General features: G+C 41.0%; 1 long non-coding RNA gene across 1 annotated transcript in view; it reads left to right on the forward strand.

Annotated features, from left to right (window-relative positions):
• LOC131487997 (uncharacterized) overlaps window positions 1-21,662 on the forward strand; it is a 47,523-nt gene that overhangs the window by 1,064 nt on the left and 24,797 nt on the right. The window lies entirely within an intron of this gene.

Here is a 21,662-nt window from a genome sequence, read left to right on the forward strand (position 1 = left end):
CAAGTACTGTATAAAGTACTGTGTCAGGCACTGTTCTTCGTGTCTTATAAACAATCCATTTAATTTTTGCAACAACCTGACTTAGCACTAAATCTTACAGATGGATAAGGAGAGGTCACACGTTTTGTCACACCATTAGTAGGTGACAGGGCTAATATCCAAACCAGCCTGTGCTCCGAACCCCTGGCCTCTGTTGCCTCCCCTCTGAATACACTTGTATGTGGGCACTTTGATGGGACTCTACAGCCAAGGGAAAGCAAGCAGAACCTTGTCCGGAGCAGTGAGCTGGAGTCTGAGCCCCTAGGAGTCAGGAGTCGGTCATACAAACAGACTGGGGGAAATGCTGCTGGATTTCTGGCAGAAAAGGACCTTAACCCATTCAATCCAAATCTCTCATTTTATAGATAAGAGAATTGAGTTTGGGAATGCGGAGGGAGCTTCCCAAGTGCCCACAAGGAAGCTCAGGTGTCCTGGCTTCTGGTTAAGATTCCAGGCTGTTGCACCTTGTTTAGGAATGATAGTCCATGCAGCTGCCCCCCTGGTGTAACCATTTTCCTTTAAAAAACAAAAACAAAACAAACCTTGCCCAGCAACTTGGCCATCTGTAATCAGAACTATAAAATGATTTGTACTCTTTGATCAAGTCATTTCACTCTTGGCAAAGTGAGGAGTGGGAGACTCCAAAGATGTTTTACTACTAACTTTAATAGTGAAGAGCGGAAACAGCCGCAAATCCTGACAAAACCATCACGCTCCCTGGGAGGCACGATGAGGAATTACAGAGTGATTAAAAATGACCAAGGTGTGGGGGCGCCTGGGTGGCTCAGTCAGTTGAGTGTCCGACTTCGGCTCGGGTCATGATCCCAGGGTCTGGGGATCAAGCCCCATGTCGGGCTCTATGCTGAGTGTGGAGATTAATTAAGATTCTTAAGAATTTAATGGGACACCTGGGTGGCTCAGTCGGTTGAGCGTCCGGCTTCGGCTCAGGTCATGATCTCACAGTGGGGTTTGAGCCCCGCGTCAGGCTCTGTGCTGACCATTAAAAAATGACCAATGTGTGAACTATATTGATAGGTAGAAAGTGCAGTGAAAAGAGCAGAATCCAAAGTAGTATGTATCTGCTAATTAGAATCACCTAAGAATCCCAGGGGTATTAAATATCAGAGGACAGTCAGCCACGGCGAGAACATTTCATAGTTCAATATTCTTCGTTTTTCTGTAAAGTTGCTTCATTTCATTGAAGAAGAAGAAGAAGAAAGACTTTGCTACAACCATTGTTCCTGTAGTGAAGTCTCTTATACTTCTAGGGGGAATGTAAGTGGATGGAACTTGCTGGAAAACTAGTTCGGCAACTTTATTTAGAACCTTAAAAATGTTTCCAGTAGGGGCGCCTGGGCGGCGCAGTCGGTTAAGCGTCCGACTTCAGCCAGGTCACCATCTCACGGTCCGTGAGTTCGAGCCCCGCGTCGGGCTCTGGGCTGATGGCTCGGAGCCTGGAGCCTGTTTCCGATTCTGTGTCTCCCTCTCTCCCTGCCCCTCCCCCGTTCATGCTCTGTCTCTCTCTGTCCCAAAAAAAAAAAAAAAATGTTTCCAGTAATTTCATGTTTAGGGATAGAGTTTAGGGAAATCTTGTTTTTCCCGCCTTATGCTGTGACTTTTATTCCTGTGACTTATTCACTCCATAACTGGAAGCCTGTATCTCCCACTCCCCTCACCCATTTTACCCACCCCACCCCACCCCCAGCCTCCTCCTCTCTGGCAACCATCAGTTTTTTCTCTGTATGTACAGGTCTGATTCTGCTTTAAGGAAATCTTTTGGGAAAAATATTTATAAACAAAATATCCGTTGAAGCAGTATTTGTGATCGCAAAAAAAATGGCAACCATCTGAATGCCTCTCAATGGAATATTATGCAAAACATTAAAAATAATGTGATGAAATTTTAATGGCTGAAGAGAGGTGATCATCACCCTAGAAAAAGACTAGAAGGAACTGATAATAGTGATTATTTCTGGATGGGTGGAGCAAGGTAATTTATATTGTCTTTAATACTGTCTGAATTTTCTATTATGAGCATGCCTTACTTTTACCATCACCACCAGAAAAAAAAAGTTTGTTTTTTTTAAATGCCATTTGTAGGATGATTCTTTGATTAACCTCACCTTCCTAAAACCATTCATCCAGTGTTTTATTAATATTTGTGAAGTATCTGCTCTTTGTCAGTTCAATAGGTGATAGAATACAAGGTCCAACACCCTACAGATCATGCCTAGTTAAAAAAAAAATTTTTTTTTGATGTTTATTTTTGAGAGAGATGGAGACAGAATGCAAGTGGGTTGGGGCAGAGAGAGAGGGAGACACAGAATCCGAAGCAGGCTTCAGGCTCCCAGCTGTCAGCACCAGAGCCCGACGCGGGGCTCGAACTCACGAGCTGTGAGATCATGACCTGAGCTGAAATTGGATGCTCAACCGACTGAACCACCCAGGCACCCCGGATCATGCCTCCTGTAAAGCCACTGGAGAAGACAGATTAATGATTATAGGTCCAAAGGATAGACGCAAATGACTCCTTTTTAAAATTCTCATCATTTAAGCAGTTTGTGTGACATGAATCTGCATCCATGTTTCTGTCCTTTACAAGTGTTCGTATCCCAGCGTCATGTATTTTGGCCTCCTTCTTAACTACATTATAACGGGGGGCAGGGACTATGAATTCTGTTTAGTTCTGCCTGATGTATTCAAAGTACCCTCGTTTGGGGTTCTGTGTGGAATCAGTGAATTTGTTGAACTGATCATTTCAATCTCAAAAAAATACAGGTTAGCAAGCATATAGACCACTAGACAAATGCCCTATTGTCTTCTCATGTCCCTATGCTCCTACTTTTTTTTTTTTTTTTTCTGGAGAGCGAGAGAGAGTGTGCACACATGAGTTGGGGAGGGGCAGAGAGAGAGAAGGAGAGAGAGACTCATGCTCAGCATGGAGCCTGGTGGGGGGCTCGATCCCACGAACCTCGAGGTCCTAACCCCAGCTGAAATCGACAGTTGGCCACCTAACCGATGGAGCCACCCAGGTGCCCCATCCCTGTGCTCCTACAAAGATGATCATGTAGATTGTGAAAAGATTCATTTCCAGGCCTGAGTCCGGGGCCAAATGGACAGATCCTTTGTACCCCCCCCCCCCCCCCGGGCTCTGCTGATCCCATTAATTTGCCTTACCCAGGAAATGAGTCACATGCTTAATTACAGGTTGGGACTTAGGAATACTCCTAACTGTTCTGACTAAACTTACTCAGGGAACAGAAGGCAATTCGCTTAAGACCCAAATGCCGATTCTCACCAGACCATATTCAAGTAACGTAACTGCTGTAGGCCATTGACATCACCTGAGATGTGAGTGCAGGTTTTGATCTGTTTTGTCAAGAATCCTAAAACATCCACAGACAGTGGACTGGATCCTTTACAAAGTCAACTAGTGTAGGAGGAAGAGTACTGGTGGTGCGTAGCCCCCTGCTGCAGCCTTTTCTCAACTGACGGTACCTCAGACCATTCAAGATCAATGGGGAACCCGGGTGGCTCAATTGGGTGAGCGTCAGACTTCCGCTCCGATCATGATCTCATGATCCCTGAGCTTGAGCCTCCGCATCGGGTTCGCTGCTGTCAGCGTGGAGCCTTCTTCAGATCCTCTGTCCCCCTCTCTCTGCCCCTCCCCTGCTTTCTCTCTCTGTCTCTCTCAAAAATATATAAACATTAAAAAAAAAAAAAAGATCAAAGCCATTTTCCTAGTCTCTAGGTTTCGGCGAAATTAGATACTATGTGGGGACACAGTGAACCCCGTGCTTCACACACGGTAGACTCTAATCGAGTTAGCTGAGTCAGTCCTTGTTTTAAGAGAAAGCATTTACACGGGGCCCCTGGCTGGCTCAGTTGGTAGAGCATGTGCCTCTTGATCTTGGGGTTGTAAGTTCAAACCGCACGTCAGATGTAGAGGTTATTTTAAAAAATTAAATCTTTAAAAAAATTTCAGGAAAAAGTCATTCCTAATAGCTAAGTTATGTCAAGTATCATTAAAAAGGAGTTTATGGTATCCAGTGCTTGCACTAAAGAGAAGGGTCTGAAGATCACACTTTTATTAGAGGCACAGGGATGGCTAGAAACAGTAGCCTTTCATTTTACATTCTGAGAACACAGGAGCTGGGGATCAAGGGGCTCCTGGAGGATGAGCTTCTGGCATGTCCTCAATGGGATCTTATTACTGTCTTGAGTATCAGTACCTTACAGGTTAAGGTATATGTTATGTTACACCCACTGTTTTATAGATAAGGGGACGGAGGCAAAGAGCTGCAACCACACACACACAATAGGACATCTGGCAAACCACAAAGAGACTCTTACACGTAGAGAACAAATTGACGGCTGCTGGGCGGGGGCGCGGATGGGCTAACTGGGTGATGGGCATTAAGGAGGGCACTTGTTGGGACAAGCATTGGGTATTTGTACGTGATGAATCACTAAATTCTACTCCTGAAACCAATACCATACTGTGTGTTAACTAATGTGCATTTAAATTAAAAAAAAAAAAAGGGGGGGGGGGAGCTGGAATTTACCCCTGGGCCAGATGGTACCTTTTGGTTCCTCTCTGCAAGAGTTCCTAAAGGTAGGTTCAATAAACGTATTTGAGGTCAGGCCACCCTGGTTCAAAGAAGAGATGGTACAATCAGCTTCCCTGGGGCACCTGCTGCCTCCCAGGCACTTAGACTGGCCTTTGGAAAACTGGAGAAGGCACTTCTAAACCAGAAGGCCCCAGAGCAGTCAGGTTCCCCCGGAAATTGGTCTGCAGTGCCCCAGGCATCCATGTCAACTTTTTGCTTGTCCTTTAATGCCCCACTTTACTGCACAGAGGATCTCTATTGAAAAGAAAAGAAAAAGGCTACGCGTAGAATATGATGCTGAGATTATTCACTGTAGCAAGCCATCAAGTGCACATGCCCTAACCTATTTCGCCTTTTCCCTATTGCCGGACATCTGTTTAGAAGATTTCGCTTGTATAAATATCGCAGCGATAAGCTTTTATTTTATGTGTTTATTTCTTTTTAAGTTTTTTTTTTTTTTTTTTTTTTAATGCTTATTCATTTTCGAGAGACAGAGACAGAGCGCGAGTAAGGGAGGGGAGAGAGAGAGAGGGAAACACAGAATCCAAAGCAGGCTCCAGGCTCTGAGCTGTCAGCAAAGAGCCAGACGTGGGGCTCGAATCCACGGACCGGGAGAACCTGAGCTGAAGTCAGACGCTTAACCCACTGAGCCATCCAGGTGCCCCAGCTTTTTTTTTTTTTTTTTTTAATGTTTATTTATTTATTTTGAGAGAGAAAGAGCGTGTGAGAGTGTGAGCAGGGGAGGGGCGGAGAAGGAAGGAGAGAGAGAATCCCAAGCAGGCTTCATACTCGGCAAGGAACCCAACTCAGGGCTGGATCCCATGACCTGAGCCGAAATCAAGAGTCAGATGCTCAACTGACTGAGCCACTCAGGTGTGCCCCCAGTCGAATACTGTTCTAAATGCATTTCCAAGTTAGACAAGAATCCATCAAATTCCAGTAGGATGTAGCCAGGAAGGGAGGCAGCAGTGCAGTGGAAAGAATAAGGATTGGTATTTGAAAGACCTCCGACAGACCTCGTCCTGCTACTCCACCTACTGCTGTGTTACGTTGGATGTCATATGACCTTCTCTGGTCTCAAGATTCCTTGTCTAAAGTAAAGAAGCCAGATGCCTTCTGGCACTAGCAGTCCTATGCTTTTTTTTGATGAAACTTTTACTCAAGACACCATATCTCTGGTATCCAGCTAAAGATAATGCTTTTGATAATAAGTCCATTTCTCTTAGTTGGAATCCCCAACCGTCATATAAGGCAACTAAATTTGACAGCCTTATTCTACCGTTTTTGTTGTTGCAATTATTGAATCTTTTAAAAAACAATTATGACTTTCACCCCAAATTAATAGATTGTTAATCAAGTGAGCTTGGTTACAGTAATTTGGCCTGGGGGGGCCTGGGTGGTTTAGTGGGTGAAGCGTCAGACTCTTAATTTTGGCTCTGGTCATGATCCCAGGGCTGTGGGATTGAGCCGGCATCGGGGCTTAAGATTCTCTTTCTCTCTGCCCCACTTGCACATTCTCTCTCTCTCTCTGTCTCTCTCCCCCCTCCCCCTCTCTCTCAAATAAATAAAATATATAGATAAATAAATAGAAAGATAAATAAACAAAGTAGCTTGGCCTGACCGGTGTTATTCACTAAGATAATATGTGTGTGGCATTTTTATACAACATGTGTCCTCTGATCCTCATTATTTAAAAAAAAAAAAAAATAGGTAGATCCGTCAGAAATCTCCATTTCATTCTGAGAAAACCAAGGGTCAGAGAGGCTATGAGAACCAACAGTCTGCAGCCAAGTGACAGAATTGGAATATTAACTTGGTCTATGACTGCTTTTGATTTGTGACCACCCACAAGAAGGTTCCCCGAAGCCCAGATCCACTGCTCCTGGACTTGGGACCTAGGCCTGGCCAACTGTCTCATTCCTCTGACAACAGTAATTGGCCCCAGGGTCAGACATACAGCTTGCAGCCCATTAGAGTCATTCCCTAGGATTAATTCATAGACATAGAGAGGGGGGCGGGAGCATTCTTTCTGCTGGGACTGTTTAGCAGGCTCAGCCGTGTTTTCTGTCACATGGAGAAGACCTTTCTGCAGTAAGAGAGAATCAGGCCAACAGGGAAAGAAAAGCAGAGACATTAGAAAGTGTTGAATTGCTGCTTCCAGAGGCCCTGGTTTCCGGAGCTGTTCAGTTTCTGTGACCTATCTGGCTGGTCTTCCAGGCTAGGTGAGCCCATAAATTTCTTTTTTCCCATATACTAGTTAGAATAAAGAAATGAACCCAGAACCTCTGGCTCTCAGGCCAGGGTCCTTTTTTCCAGTGTTAATATTAGCAGTGAGGGGGCGCCTGGGTGGCTCAGTCAGTTAAGCGTCTGACTTTGGCTCAGGTCGTGATCTCACAGTTCGTGGGTTCGAGCCCCGCGATGGGCTCTGTGCTGACAGCTCAGAGCCCGGAGCCTGCTTGGGATTCTGTGTCTCCCTGTCTCTCTCTGCTCCTCCCTCATTCATGCTCCGTCTCTCAAAAATAAATTTTAAAAAGTTAAAAAAAAAAATTAAAAAAAATAGCAGTGAGGACTTGAGCACTTGAGTTGTGTCACACGGTGTGTTCAACACTTCACTTATTTACTGTACCAGAACAGAAGTTTTCATCCAGAAAGGCTACATAGGAAAACCCAGAAAAGAGAGACTCCTTCACCAAGTACTGTGGCATCTAAACTATCTTTTAAGAACTGGGTTAGAGTTTTTATAAAAATGCGGCCAAGTGATTCAGCCCTGGCAGAGGAGATGCCTCACTGTGCGGGGAGGGCTCTAGACTCGCCATTCCCTTCTACAATGGTGCAGCCGGTCTGTCCCCTGCTTCCTTCCTGCTGCTCAAGATTTCCTCTTTCTAATCAGCCATTCTGACTCAACGTGCATTGCGTCTTGAGAGAATGGCCCAATATAAGTGCAAGATCTCTTCATTGCTAAACCATTTTTTTTTTTAAATTTCTAACTCATTGCTCTTTCTTTTTTTAGGTTTTATTTTATTTATTTTGAGAGAGAAAGGGAGAGCACGCGCGTGAGTGCTTGAGAGCACGTGCAGGGGAGGGGCAGAGAGAGAAAGAAGGAGAGAGAGAATCCCAAGCAGGCTCTACACTGTCAGCACAGGGCCCGGCTCAGGTCTCGACCTCACGAACTTTGAGATCGTGACCTGAGCCGAAATCAAGAGTTGGGCACTTAACCAACTGAGCCACCCAGGCTCCTTTTGTAATTGAGGTTTAATTGACGTATAACGTTCACACCATTAAACTTAATTACTTTCAGGCTTCCTGCTGGAAACAGGAAGAGCGTTTCTCATTAAATTTATGTGTAGTCCAGACCGTGATTTGGAGCTTCTAACTCACGTAACCAGTGCCTTCTTGCCGCTTCGGCTGGGATGTCATAACATTATATCCGAATTAAGATGGCTCTCTCCCGCTTCACCTCCCAAACCATTCCCCTCCTGCTCTCTTCCCCATCTTTGTAAATGCTCTGTTCACTCAGATAAGCCAAAGGTCAAATAAGCTAAAGGTCAAATAAGCTAAAGACCTGGGAGTCATTTTTGAAACTTCGCTTCCCGTCCTGCCACACACCTCCAGAAATATCGTTAAGTTTCCTTTTCCTCAGTCTCCGGGGTCTCCACTGTACCCAAGCTATTGTCGCTAGCTTGGATTCCTGCAGTGGTCTCCTGATGAGCCTTCCTGCTTCATCCACATTTGGCTCCCTCCCATCCATTCACAGAACAGCTTGAGTGATCGTTGAGAATTCAAGATCGTGTCAGTTTCCTGCTTAAAACCTGGCATTGGTTTCCTACAGCACTCGAGATAAAATTCCTACTCCTGTGGCCCTGCCTACCTCTCCAGTCTCATCTGGTGACTCTCTTCCCTCCCTAAGTAAGTATTCTATAGCCACAGTGGCCTTTCTCTTTCTGAAATATGCTAAGCTCATTCCTGAATTAGAGCTCTGGCATATGGCTGTTCCTTCTGCCTGAAACGTGATCCCCTGTTCCTCACGCGATGGTCTCCTTCTCAACCATCTGTTCCCCACATAAATTTCATTTCTCCAAATGTTCCTTCCATGACTACTACTCTTTCTAAGGAAGGTGCTCCCCCATGCTGCCCTCATGATTTTAACATCATCTGTTTTTTGTGTTTTTTTTTTCCCTAGGATTTGTAATTAATTTATTCTTTCTTTGCCAATTTTCTGTCTCCCTGACTGGATGATAAACTTAATGAGGGAGAGGCTTTGTCTTGTTCACTGTGGTATCCCTAATACGTACTAGTGCAATTAGTTGGGTGAATGAATAAAATCATTAAGAAAAAGATAAACCAAAATGAACAACATCAACAGGAAGTCATAAGAAAAAAAATGTATACAAAGCCAATAAACATGAAAGAATGATCAAACTCCATCACATAATTAAAAAGGAGGTGGGTAGGGGGCGGTGCGATGGGGGAGCCTGCATGGCTCAAGTCGGTTGAGCATCGGACTCGATTTCGGCTCAGGTCATGATCTCACTGTGAATTCGAGCCTGGAGTCAGGCTCTGTGCTGACAGCGTGGAGCCTGCTTTAGATATTCTCTCTCTCTCTCTCTCTCTCTCTCTCTCAAAAATAAATAAAAATTTTTTGAAAAGGTGGAGTGGACTTTTCATGTATGAGATTGGCAAACTTTGGAGGTTTGACCATATCTCTTACACTTGGCAAGAGTTTGAGAAAACAGATTGTGAGATGGTAAATTAGTGCAGCGTTTTTAGAAAGTATTTGGCAAGATCTGTTGAATCATAAAGGCACATATCCATTGACCCAGGATTAGTAGGGATAGACTTGCACACAAATGCAAGTAAATATGTTATCGAATGTTCATTGTATCTTTTTGTGTAATAGTAAGACTATGGAATAATTACAACTAACATTTTTGAGTATTCACTGTGTTCTAGGAACTGTTTTAAGCATTTCACATACAGTATCTCATATAACTCTATGAAGTGGTTGTTATTATATCCCATTTAGTCAGTGGGGAAATTAGCTGGTAAATTCCCCAAGGACTGACAGCCAATAGGTGGCACATCTAGGAATTTAACGTAGAGCTGCACATTTAATCATTAATGCAGGGCGTCTGTGTGGCTCAGCTGGTTAAGCATCCAACTCTTGATTTCAGCTCAGGATATGATCTCATAGCTGTGGGATTGAGCCCCATGTCACACTCCTCACTGGGCGTGGGGTCTGCTTGGGATTCTCTCTCTCCTTCTCTTTCTGCCCCTATCTCATGTGCATGCTCTCTCTCTCTCTCTCTCTCTCTCTCTCTCTCTCAAATGAATAAACATTTTTTTTAAAACTACTAGAAACATTCAAAAACATTAATGCTGCACTATCGTTTTGAACAACCTAAATGTCTATCAAAATAGGGAACAAGTTACATAAATATGGTGTTTGAAATTCTATGTTGTATGGCCCTCCCACCATAAAGAATTATAAAACTGGACGAAATATATGAAGCGACTGTTTTTGGACATTATGCAATAAGCAGTGCCAAATTGTGATTCCCAAGTGAAAGGAGGCATACAAAGTGAACCCCACTATCTCCTTGGCTTTCTGCCTGATCATACTTTCTGGTGCTGCAGTGAGGTGGAATCCAAGCAGAACACAGAGATTTATTTTAACATCTGAAGCTGTTGAGGCACCTGGGATTTGTGGGTCATGGTATTAGAGAGAAGAGTGTACAGAAATGGAGCTCCAGAAATCTGCTCCATGGGTCTTCTTAAGTTTTTAGACAAAAACTAAAGACTTAATGTGCAGGGTGAGACTTCACAAGTCTGGCAGAAAACAGCTACTGGGTCTCACAGTACTGAGAGACATAGGAGTCCTATTAGCCAAAATCAGGAGACCTCCATAAATACTCTGTGCTTTCAGCAGAGGACCCAGAAAGGCCATGCATTAGGAGTAGGACTACCCTGGCCCTAGACTATGTGTCATTCTAGACCTTTCCAATACAGTTTTAAAAAAGGCCTCAAAATAATCAGAATTACCTACCAGTAAGTTAACTGTTGATCAGGACAAGACACAACAGAAGTGCCTGGCTAGCTCAGTCAACTCTTAATCTCAGCATCATGAGTTCAAGCCCCACGTTGGATGTAGAGCCTACTTAAAAAAACTGTTTTTTTAAAAAGAACAAAACACAACCTCTTTTAAAGGAAGGCAGCTAAATCCTGACACTCAAAATTTAACATTCTTGGGGTGCCTGCATGGCACATTTGGTTGGGCATCCGGCTCTTGATTTCAGTTCAGGTCATGATCTCACAGTTCATGGGATCAAGTCCCATCTTGGGCTCCATGATGACAGCACAGAGCCTGCTTGGGATTCTGTCTCCCTCTCTTTCTGCCTCCACCCTCTCAAAAATAAATAAACATTTAAAAAAAATTAGCATTCACAATGTCCAGCATAAAATGTAAAATTTCTGGATATGAAAAAAAATCAGAAAAATGTGATCCATAACAGGATTTTTAAAATTTTTTTTTTTTTAATGTTTTTAATTTTTTTTATTTTTGGGACAGAGAGAGACAGAGCATGAACGGGGGAGGGGCAGAGAGAGAGGGAGACACAGAATCGGAAACAGGCTCCAGGCTCCGAGCCATCAGCCCAGAGCCCGACGCGGGGCTCGAACTCACGGACCGCGAGATCGTGACCTGGCTGAAGTCGGACGCTTAACCGACTGCGCCACCCAGGCGCCCCATAACAGGATTTTTAAAAGACAATAGAAATTGACCTATAGATGACAAATGTTGTAAAGAGAGGACAGGAACTTTTAAACAGCTATTATAAATATACTTAAGGACTTAAAGGAAAAGATTTCCATATGGGGTAAGCAGATGGAAAAGCTTACTAAAGAATTAGAAACAATAAAAAAAAGAAATAGAAATTTGGGAACTGAAAAATACAGCATCTGAAATATAAATTCTTTGGGTAGAATTAATAGCACGTTGGAAACTACAGAAGGAAAGATCAGTGGAATTGAAGACAAGAGCATAGGAATTATCCAGAGTGATGCTCACAGAGGGGAAAAATAGTCTGAGGGAAAAGGAAAGAAAGGGAGGAAGGAAGGAAGAAAGGAAGGAAGGAAGGAAGAGAGGGAGGGAGGAAGGAAGGAAGAGAGAAAAAGGACAATGATCATTGGACAGTACCAAATGGTCTAACATATATAATTGCAGTCTTAAAATAAGAGGAGAAAATGATTGAGTCAGAAAAAAATATTTAAAGAAATAATGGCCAAAATGTTTCTAGATTTGAAGAAAAAAATATCAATTCACAGATCCTACAAGCTCAGTGAACACCAAGCAGGAAACAGTACAAAGAAAATCATACCTAGGCACATCATAGTCAAACTGCTAAAAATAAAAAATAAAATCCTGAAAGTACTTAGAGGAGAAAATATATATTACAGATAGGAGAACAATAAGAATTATCACTGATTTTTCACCAGAAATAATGCTATCCAGAAGACAATGGAAAAAATACTGTCAACCTAGGAATCTATATCCAGTGAAAATATTCTTGGAAAAAAAAATATATGTAATGTACATATCACTAATTGTAAAAGGACTGAAATCATACAGAGTATATTCTTTGACCACAACAGTGTTAATTTAGGAGTTGATTACAGCAAGACTGATAGTAGTGGTGGTTGTGGGGGTGTTTAAGAGGTATATGGGAACTCTCTAGTTTTCACTCAGTTTTGCTGTGGACCTCAAACTACTCTAAAAATAGTCTACTTAAAAAATGAAAGAAAAATAAAAATATTTTCAGACAAAAAGGCTGAGAGAATTTACCAGTAGGTTTTCACTACAAGAAATGAAAAGTTAAATGAAGTTCTTCAGGTTAAAAGAAAAGGATGCAAGATGGAATCTGGGGTGTACATGAGGGAATGTGAAGTACCAGAAATGAGGCATATGTGGGTAAATAAAAAAATGTTTTTTCTCATTTATTAAGCTTCTTGTAAAAGATAACTGTTTAAAGAAAAAAAGATATAATAGTATATTGTAAAGTTTATAACATAATGTAAAATTCTTACATGTGAAGTGATATATATCATGGTAGACTGTGCTCAGTTATGAATGTATATTGCACTTCTTGGAGCAACCTTTAAAACAAAGAAGTAAATCTAAAAACCTAATGGAGGAGATAAAATGAAATACAAAAGATAAAAAGCAAGAGAAGAGGGATAAAGGAACAAAATATGGAAGAGACAAAGGGAAAACAAATAGTAAAATGATAGACTTAAATTAGCCATATCAGTAATTACACTACATGTAAACGGACCATATATTCCAGATTGTCAAACTGAATAAAAGAGCAAGATTCGGTTATATACAAGAGTTTCATATATACTGACATAGATAAGTAAAAGAATGGAAAAAGATATACCACAGAAATTCTGATCATAAGAAAGGTGGAGGGGCACCTGGGTGGCTCAGTCACTTAAGCGTCTGACTTCTGCTCAGGTCATGATCTCGCAGTTCATGAGTTCAAGCCCCACTTTGAGCTCTGTGCTGACAGCTCAGAGCCTGGAGCCTACTTTGGATTCTGTGTCTCTCCCTCTCTCTGCCCCTCCCCTGCTCACACTCTGTCTCTCTCTCTCTCTCTCAAAAATAAGTAAACGTTGAAAAAGAAAGAAAAAAGAAGAAGGCTGGAGTGGCTATATTAATTGATATCATATAAAATAATGAAGAAAAAATTCATCAAGAAGAAATAAAAATCCAAAATTTATATGCAATTAATAACAGAGCTTTAAAAGACATGAAGCAAAAATTGACAGAACTAAAGGGAGAAGTAGAAAAGCCCGTAATAATAGAGGTTTTAATACTTCCTCTGTAATTTATAGAACACACACACACAAACTAGTAAAGATATAGAATATTTGACCAATACCATCAACCACCTTGACCGATTGACATTTATCAAACACTGCATCAAATAACTACTAAATACATATTCTTTTCAAGAATACGTTGAACATTCTTCAAATTAGACTACGTGCCATAAAATAAATATATAACTAATTGTAAAACAATTGAAATCATGCAGAGTATATTCTTTCACCACAGCAGTGTTAACTTTGGAGTTGATTACAACAAAATGTTCAGAAAACCCCCAAATAATGAAGAAATTAACATATTACCAGCTAACTCATAAATCAAAGAAATCACAAGGAATTAGAAAATATTTCAGGGTGCCTGGGTGGCTCAGCTGGTTGAGAGTCTGACTCTTGATTTTGGCTCAGGTCAAGATCTCATGATTTGTGAGATCAAGCCCCACATTGGGCTCTGTGCTGACAATGCAGAGCCTGCCTGGGATTCTCTCTCCCTCTCTCTCCGTGCCTCCCCTGCTCATGTTCTCTCTTTCAAATTAAATAAATAAACACTTTTAAAAAAGAAAGAAAAATATTTTGAGCTGAATGATAATGAAAACACAATATATCAAAAATTGTAGGATACATGTAAAGCAGTGCTTAGAGAAAACATATGGCTTTAAAGGCTTATTTTGGAAAAGAAGTATAAAAATCAGTGAAATATAAAATACAAGTAGAGAATACCAATACAATAAAAATTTAGTTTTTTGAAAAAATAAAACAAAATTGATAAATTAATACAACAAAATTTAGTTTTTTGGAAAAAAAAAGAAAATTGGTAGATCTCTGGCAAGAATGATGAAGGAAAAAAAGAAAACACAAATTACCAACATTAAAAATGAAAAAGGAGACATTACTACAGATCTTTCAGACTTAAAAAAAAAAATAGTAAGGGAACACTATGAATAATTTTGTTTAATAAACAACTTAGATGGACAAATTCCATCAAATAACAACTTAATGAAATGAACATTTAGAAAACCTTAATCTAAATATCCCCATATTAGAAAGACAAAATTTTAATCTTCCCATATAACCCAGGATTCCTCACTGGTTAAGTCCATCAAATGTTTAAGGAAGAAGTAATAGCAATCCTACATGGATACTCTTGAATAATAGAGAAAGGAATATCATTTTAGAAAGCCAGTGTAACCCTGAGCAAAATCTGAACAAAGACATTACAAGAACAAGAAATTCCAAACCAATATTCCTTATAAACATAAGCATAAAATTTCCTATTAAAATATTAGGAAATCAAATCAGCAATATATAAAAAGGATCTAAAGTGCAGTTTATCTCAAGAATGTAAGGCTGGCTTAAAATTTGAAAATCAATGGGGCGCCTGGGTGGCGCAGTCGGTTAAGCGTCCGACTTCAGCCAGGTCACGATCTCGCGGTCCGTGAGTTCGAGCCCCGCGTCAGGCTCTGGGCTGATGGCTCGGAGCCTGGAGCCTGTTTCCGATTCTGTGTCTCCCTCTCTCTCTGCCCCTCCCCCGTTCATGCTCTGTCTCTCTCTGTCCCAAAAATAAATAAAAAACGTTGAAAAAAAAATTTAAAAAAAAAAAAAAAAGAAAGAAAATCAATGCAATTCAACACATCAGAATAAAAGAGAAAAACTGAACAATAATTTTACAGTAGATACTAATTAAAGCATTTCACAAAATTCAACATCTTTCATTATAGAAACCTCCAAAAACCTAGGAATAGAAAGGAACTCCCTTAATCTGATAAAGGCATCTATGAAAAACTTACAGCTAACATGCTTAATGGTGAAAGACGAAATGCTCGCTCTCTCTCTCTCTCTCTCTCTCTCCCTCTCTCCCTCTCTCCCTCTCTCCCTCTCTCCCTCTCCCTCTCCGTCTCCCTCTCCCTCTCCCTCTCCCTCTCTCCCTCTTCCTCTCTCTCTCTCTCAGACAGAAAAGAAAACAAGAATGTCTGTTCTCACTACTTCTGTTCAACATTGTACTGGACAGTCTACCCAGCTGCATAGGCAAGACAAAAAAGTTTGAAAAGGAAAAAGTGAAACTTAATATTCACAGACAAGGTGATGTGTATGTAGAAAACTCTATGGAACCTACAAAAACAAAACCAAAAAACCTGCCATTAGCACTAATAATTTAACAAGTTCACAGGATACAAGGCCAATATATAAAAATCAATTGTATTTCTGTATACTAGCAAAGGAAAAATGGAAAATGAAATTTGAAACTACCATTTACAGTAGGAGCAAATGTATGAAATATTTAGGGATATATTTTAAAAGAGATATAAAAAGTCTTTATAATGAAAATAATTTGACATCTCCATGTGAATGTCTAATAGGTACTTCAAACCTAATGTTAAAAATGGAATTTTTGATTTTTTATTCCTACATCTACTCCATTGCCCCATCTGGGAAATGGTATCATTATCTACCTAGTTCTCAGGCCAGAGACCAGAGCCTTCCTTGATTTCTCTGAGTCCTTCATCACCACCGCCACCCCTTCCCTGATACATCCAATTCATTCATAGGTCTTGATTCTACCTCCAGAAAATTCTGAATTTATCCACTTCCCTACACTGCCAGCATTTCTGCCCTTATTAAAGCCACTTCTATCTTCTGTCTGGAATTCTACAATAGTCTTCTAACTAGGCTCCGTGTTTCTAATCTTGCCCCTTTGAAATCCATTCTTTACACATAAGCCAAAGTAATTTTTTTTTAATGTTTATTTTGAGAGAGAGAGAGAACCAGCAGGGAAGGGGCAGAGAGAAGGGGAGAGAGAATCCGAAGCAGGCTCCACATGGCTAGCGCAGACCCTGAGGCAGGGCTCGATCCCACGAACTGTGACCTGAGCTGAAACCAAGAGTTGGTTGTTCAACCGACTGAACCACCCAGGCGCCCCAGCCAAAGTAATCTTAAAAAAAATAAATAAAAAGACAGATAATTCCACCCCCCTGCTTAAAACCCCTCCTAGTGATTTCTCAGTGTACTTGAAATATAAACACCTTGCCAAGAATTTTAAGATACTTTTTAAAATTTTTAATGTTTTATTTATTTATTTATTATTTTTGAGAGAGAGAGGCAGAGGGTGAGCTGAGGAGGGGCAGAGAGAGAGGGAGACACAGAATCCGAAGCAGGCTCCAGGCTCTGAGCTGTCAACACAGAGCCCGATGCCGGGCTCGAACCCAGGAGCCATGAGATCATGACCTGAGCCGAAGTCGGACGCTCAACCGACTGAGCCACCCAGGCGCCCTCCACTTTTAAGATCTTGAGTGATCTGGGCACTGCTTCACTCTCAAACCCCATTGACAACTGGTTCCCACGCAGTCATTGTACATTCCAGCCACAGAGTTCTTCTAGCAGCCCAGACACTCCAAATTCACCACCCTTTTGTTCTCTCTTCTTGGAATGCTCTCCCTCAACATTTTGTAAGTCTGGCTCCTTTTTCAGTTCTTAGCTTAAATAAATGTGCTTATACCTCAAAAAGGCCTTCCTTGCCTTCCTGCAATGTTCCAGATTAGATGAGAGGTCAGCAAAAAGTGAACACACGTGCACACACACACGCACATACGCTCCTATAAATTCCTAATTTATTTAGCCTATGATACAGGATTTGTAGGAAGTGCTATAGCTACGGAGTGGAGATGTGCATCTGTCTCAGCTTTTCACTGGCTCCCTGATCCCTCTGCATAAGGAGGGTCCTCCAGAATTGAGAAGGAAACCAAATTCTTGCCACATCACTACTTTTTTAAACCCAGGCTTACACCATCAAGTGGGAAGACTACACTAACAATCTGTGTGTTTCCATTTAAGGGCATCTTTATATACCCTGGGTCTGCTAGTTCTTAACCATACTCTGTACCAGCAAAACTGCATCCTCACCCAGGGGATGGACCACATCTTTGCTTCCAGCTCTCTAACACCACGCATAACCTGTCTCTCTGTGGCGTCCCCACATCTTCCTGCCGTCTATCAATTGCTCTCTATTACCTGATTTTTGTTTCTTCGCAGCACGTATTGCTGTCTGAAGTTGTTTGTTGTCTGTCTGCCCCACTAAAATACAGAGACCATGACAGCAAGACTTTTTTCTTTCTTGTACACGGCTGTCCTTCCAACATGTAGAACAGCACCCGCCACATAGTAGCTATTCAGTAGGTATGTGGACGGAATGAGTGCTCACCTCCTACGTCCAGTCTTGCCACTCTCTAATTCCCTTTCTCCCATGGCCAGCCAACCTCATGGCTGTTCACTGCCTTGAGATAAAGCCCAACTCCTTAACATAACTTGCAAGGCCCTTTGTGAGCTATGCCTCCTTGCCCCTCCAGCCTTATCTTTCACTCTTCTAGTATGGAATTCTCCCTTCTACTCCTCCAGCCCTTGACTGTCTCTGTGCTCCAGACCTACTGAACTTCTTTCACATCCTCAAAACTGCCAAGTTCTCTCTCACTTCTGTGCCTTCAGCGGTCTCTTCTCACTTCCAGAAACATTTTGCTATCACTCCTCGCTCCCTTTTCACCTAATTCCACACAAACTTCTTGGCTGTCAGGTCACTCTAGAACCTGTATCTCTCCTTAATGCTCAGGCTTCAATTCACTCTCTTGTAACTATTGTGTAGTGGCTGTGTCGCCTCCATACTGGGATCTCCATGAGACTAGGGCTATTCCATTTAATTATACATATGTTTACACACACACATGCCTGCACACACACACGAATCTTGAAGAATGTTCACAGTGCTAGCAAAGGCGGTTGCTTCTGGGTGGACAGGATAAGCATTTTTTTAATGTTTTACAAATGCTTGTCTGTATTTTCTGATTTTCAAAATGAACATTTCTTGTGATACTAATAAAAAATGATAACACAATTTCAAGGCTTAACTATAAAGCTACAGTAATCATAAGAGTGTAGTATTGGCAAAATAATAAATTAAATCAATGGAACAGAGTAGAGTCTAGAAATAGACCCACACAAATATAGTCACTGTTGTTGTTGTTTTTCTAAGTTTATTTATTTATTTTGAGAGAGAGAGAGAACAGGGGAGGGCAGAGAGAGGGAGAGGGAGAATTCCAAGCAGGCTCCACTCTCAGCACAGAGCTCAACACGGGGCTCGGTCTCATGACCACGAGATCACAACCTGAGCCAATATCAAGAGTCAGACATTTAACCTACTAAGCCACCCAAGTGCCCCATATCGTCACTAGTTTTTGACAGAGAAGCAAAGGCATACAGTGGAGAAAAGATGGTTCTCAACAAATGGTGTTGGCACAACTGGACATCGACATACAAAAAAAATGAATCTAGGCACAGAGCTTAGACCCTTCACAAAAATTAACTCAAAATGGATTATAGACTTAAGTGTGAAATACAAAATTATAAAACTCCTAGAAAATAACATGAGAAAATCTAGATGATTTCAGGTTTGGTGATGGCATTTACATATAACACCAAAGGCATGATCCATGAAAGAAATAATTGATAAACTGGACTTTATTAAAATTTAAAACTTATGTTCTGTGAAAGACACTGTCAAGAAAATGAGAAGACAAGCCACAGACTTGGAAAAAATGTTTACAAAAGACATATCTGATACAGGACTGTTACCTAAAATATACAGAGAACTCCTGAAACTCAAAAATTAAAGAAAAAAATGGGAGAAAATATTTGTAAACCATATATATGATAAGGGGTTAATATCTAAAATATGTAAGGAACCCATACAACTCAATAGCAAAAGAAACACATAATCCAATTTAAAAATGGGCAAAGGGCCTGTATAGAGATTTTTTCCAAAGAAGATATACAAGTGGCCAACAGGTACATGAACAGGTGCTCAACATAACTAATTGTCAGGGAAACACCAATCAAAACCAGAATGAGATACTACTTCACACCTGTTCGGATGGCTGTTCTCAAAAAGACAAGACATAACAAGTGTTGGTGAGGATATGGAGAAAGAGGGACCCTTGCGTGCTGTCGGTAGGAATGTTGTTGGTACGGGAACCAATATGGAAGTTTCTCAAAAAATTAAAAATACAGCTACCATATGATCCAGCAATCCCACTTTGGATTCAGAGGAGATGAAGTCATTATCTTGAAGAGATAATCTGCCCACCAATGTTCATTGTAGCATTATTCACGATAGCCAAGACATGAAAATAACCCAAGTATATGTTGATGGATGAATGGATACAAAATAATGTGGCATACACAATATAATGTTATTCAGTCACAAACAAAGGAGGAACTCTTGCCATTTGTGACAACATGGATGGGCCTTGAGGGCATTATTCTAAGTGAAATAAGCCAAACAATAAAAGACAAATACTGTGTGATCTCACTTCTATGTGGAATCTAAAAAAAACCAAACTCATAGAAACAGAAAGTAGATTGATGGGGGGATGAGGAAAATGGGTAATGGCAGTCAAGGGTACGAAAAATTCATCCAGTTGTAGGATGAATAAGTTTTGGGGCTCTAATGTACAGCAGAGTGACTATATTGTATATTTGAAAGTTGCTACGAAAGTAGATCTTAAATGTTCTCACCACACACACACACACACACACACACACACACACACACACCAAGGTAACTCTGAAGTGATGGATATGTTAACCAACCCTATTGTGATAATCATTTTGCCATATGTATGTATATCAAATCATCATGTTGTACATCTTGAACTTGTACAATGCCATACATCAAACATATCCCATAAAACTGGAAAAAATAAGAAAACAAACAACTTGATTTAAAAATGGGTGAAAGCCTTGACCAGACACCAGACAAGATATACAGATGGCAATAAGCATACGAAAAGATGCTCAACATCATATGTAGCTAGAGAATTGCAATTAAAACATCAGTGAGATGCCACTACACACCTCTTAGAATGGCAAAAATCCAAAACACCTATATTACGAAATGCTGCCAGTGATGTAGAGCCACAGGAATTCTTATTCACTGCTTGGTGGAAATGCAGAATGGTACAGCCACCTTGTAAGGCAGTTTGGCAATTTTTTACAAAGCTAAACATAGTCTTACCACATGATCCGGGCTTTGCACTCCTAGGTATTTACTCAACTGAGTTGAAACTTATGTCTACACAAAAATATGCAACCAATGTTTACAGCGCTAAAACCAATGTTTGGCTTTATTCATAATTACCAAAAACTGGAAGTAACCAAGATGTCCTTCAGTAAGTGAATGGACGGACAAACTATGGTCTTTTTAATGCTAAAAAGAAAACGAGGTATCAAGCCTCATTTGAATGCATATTGCTAAGTGGAAGGAACTTAAATGCATATTGCTAAGTGGAAGGAACTTAAATGCATATTGCTAAGTGGAAGGAACCAGACTTAGTCTACTCAGGCTGATATAACAGAAATACCACAGACTGGATATCTTTAAAACAACAGAAATTTCTCATAATTCTGGAGGCTGGGAAGTCCAAGATCAAGGTGCTGACAGAATGGGTGTCTAGTGAAGGGGTCCACTTCCTAGATGGCTGTCTTTTTGCTTTCACCTCCATGGCTGGAGGGTTGAGAGTTTCTTTTATAAGGGCCCGTTCATTTTTCTATCCCATTCATGAGAGCTCCACCCTAATTAACTAATCACCTTCCAAAGGTGCCATCTCCAAATACCATCACATTGGAGATCAGGTCCAACATAATGAATTTTGAGGGAGATACAAATATTCAGTCCATTGCATACTGTATGATACCAATTACATGACATACTGGAAAAGGCAAAATTCTGGAGACAATGAAAAGATCAGTGGTTGCTAGGGATTAGTGGGACAGGGAAGGATAAAAAGGTGGAGCATGGAGGGTTTTTAGGGCAATAAAACTATTCTGTATGATACTGTAATGGTAGATACATGTCATGATGCATTTGTCCAAACCCATAGAGTGTACAGCCCCAGGAGTGGACCCTAAACTATGGACTTTGGGTGATAATGATGTGTCAATACAGGTTAATCAGTTGTAACAAATGTACCACTGGTGGAGGATGTTGATAGTGGGGGAGGCTGTGTGCATGTAGGGACAGGGATTATGTGGGAACTCTCTATACTTCCTGCTCGATTTTGCTGTGAACATAAAACTGCTCTAAAGAATAAA

Source organism: Neofelis nebulosa, chromosome 10 (assembly GCF_028018385.1).
Source record: "Neofelis nebulosa isolate mNeoNeb1 chromosome 10, mNeoNeb1.pri, whole genome shotgun sequence".
NCBI lineage: Eukaryota > Metazoa > Chordata > Mammalia > Carnivora > Felidae > Neofelis > Neofelis nebulosa.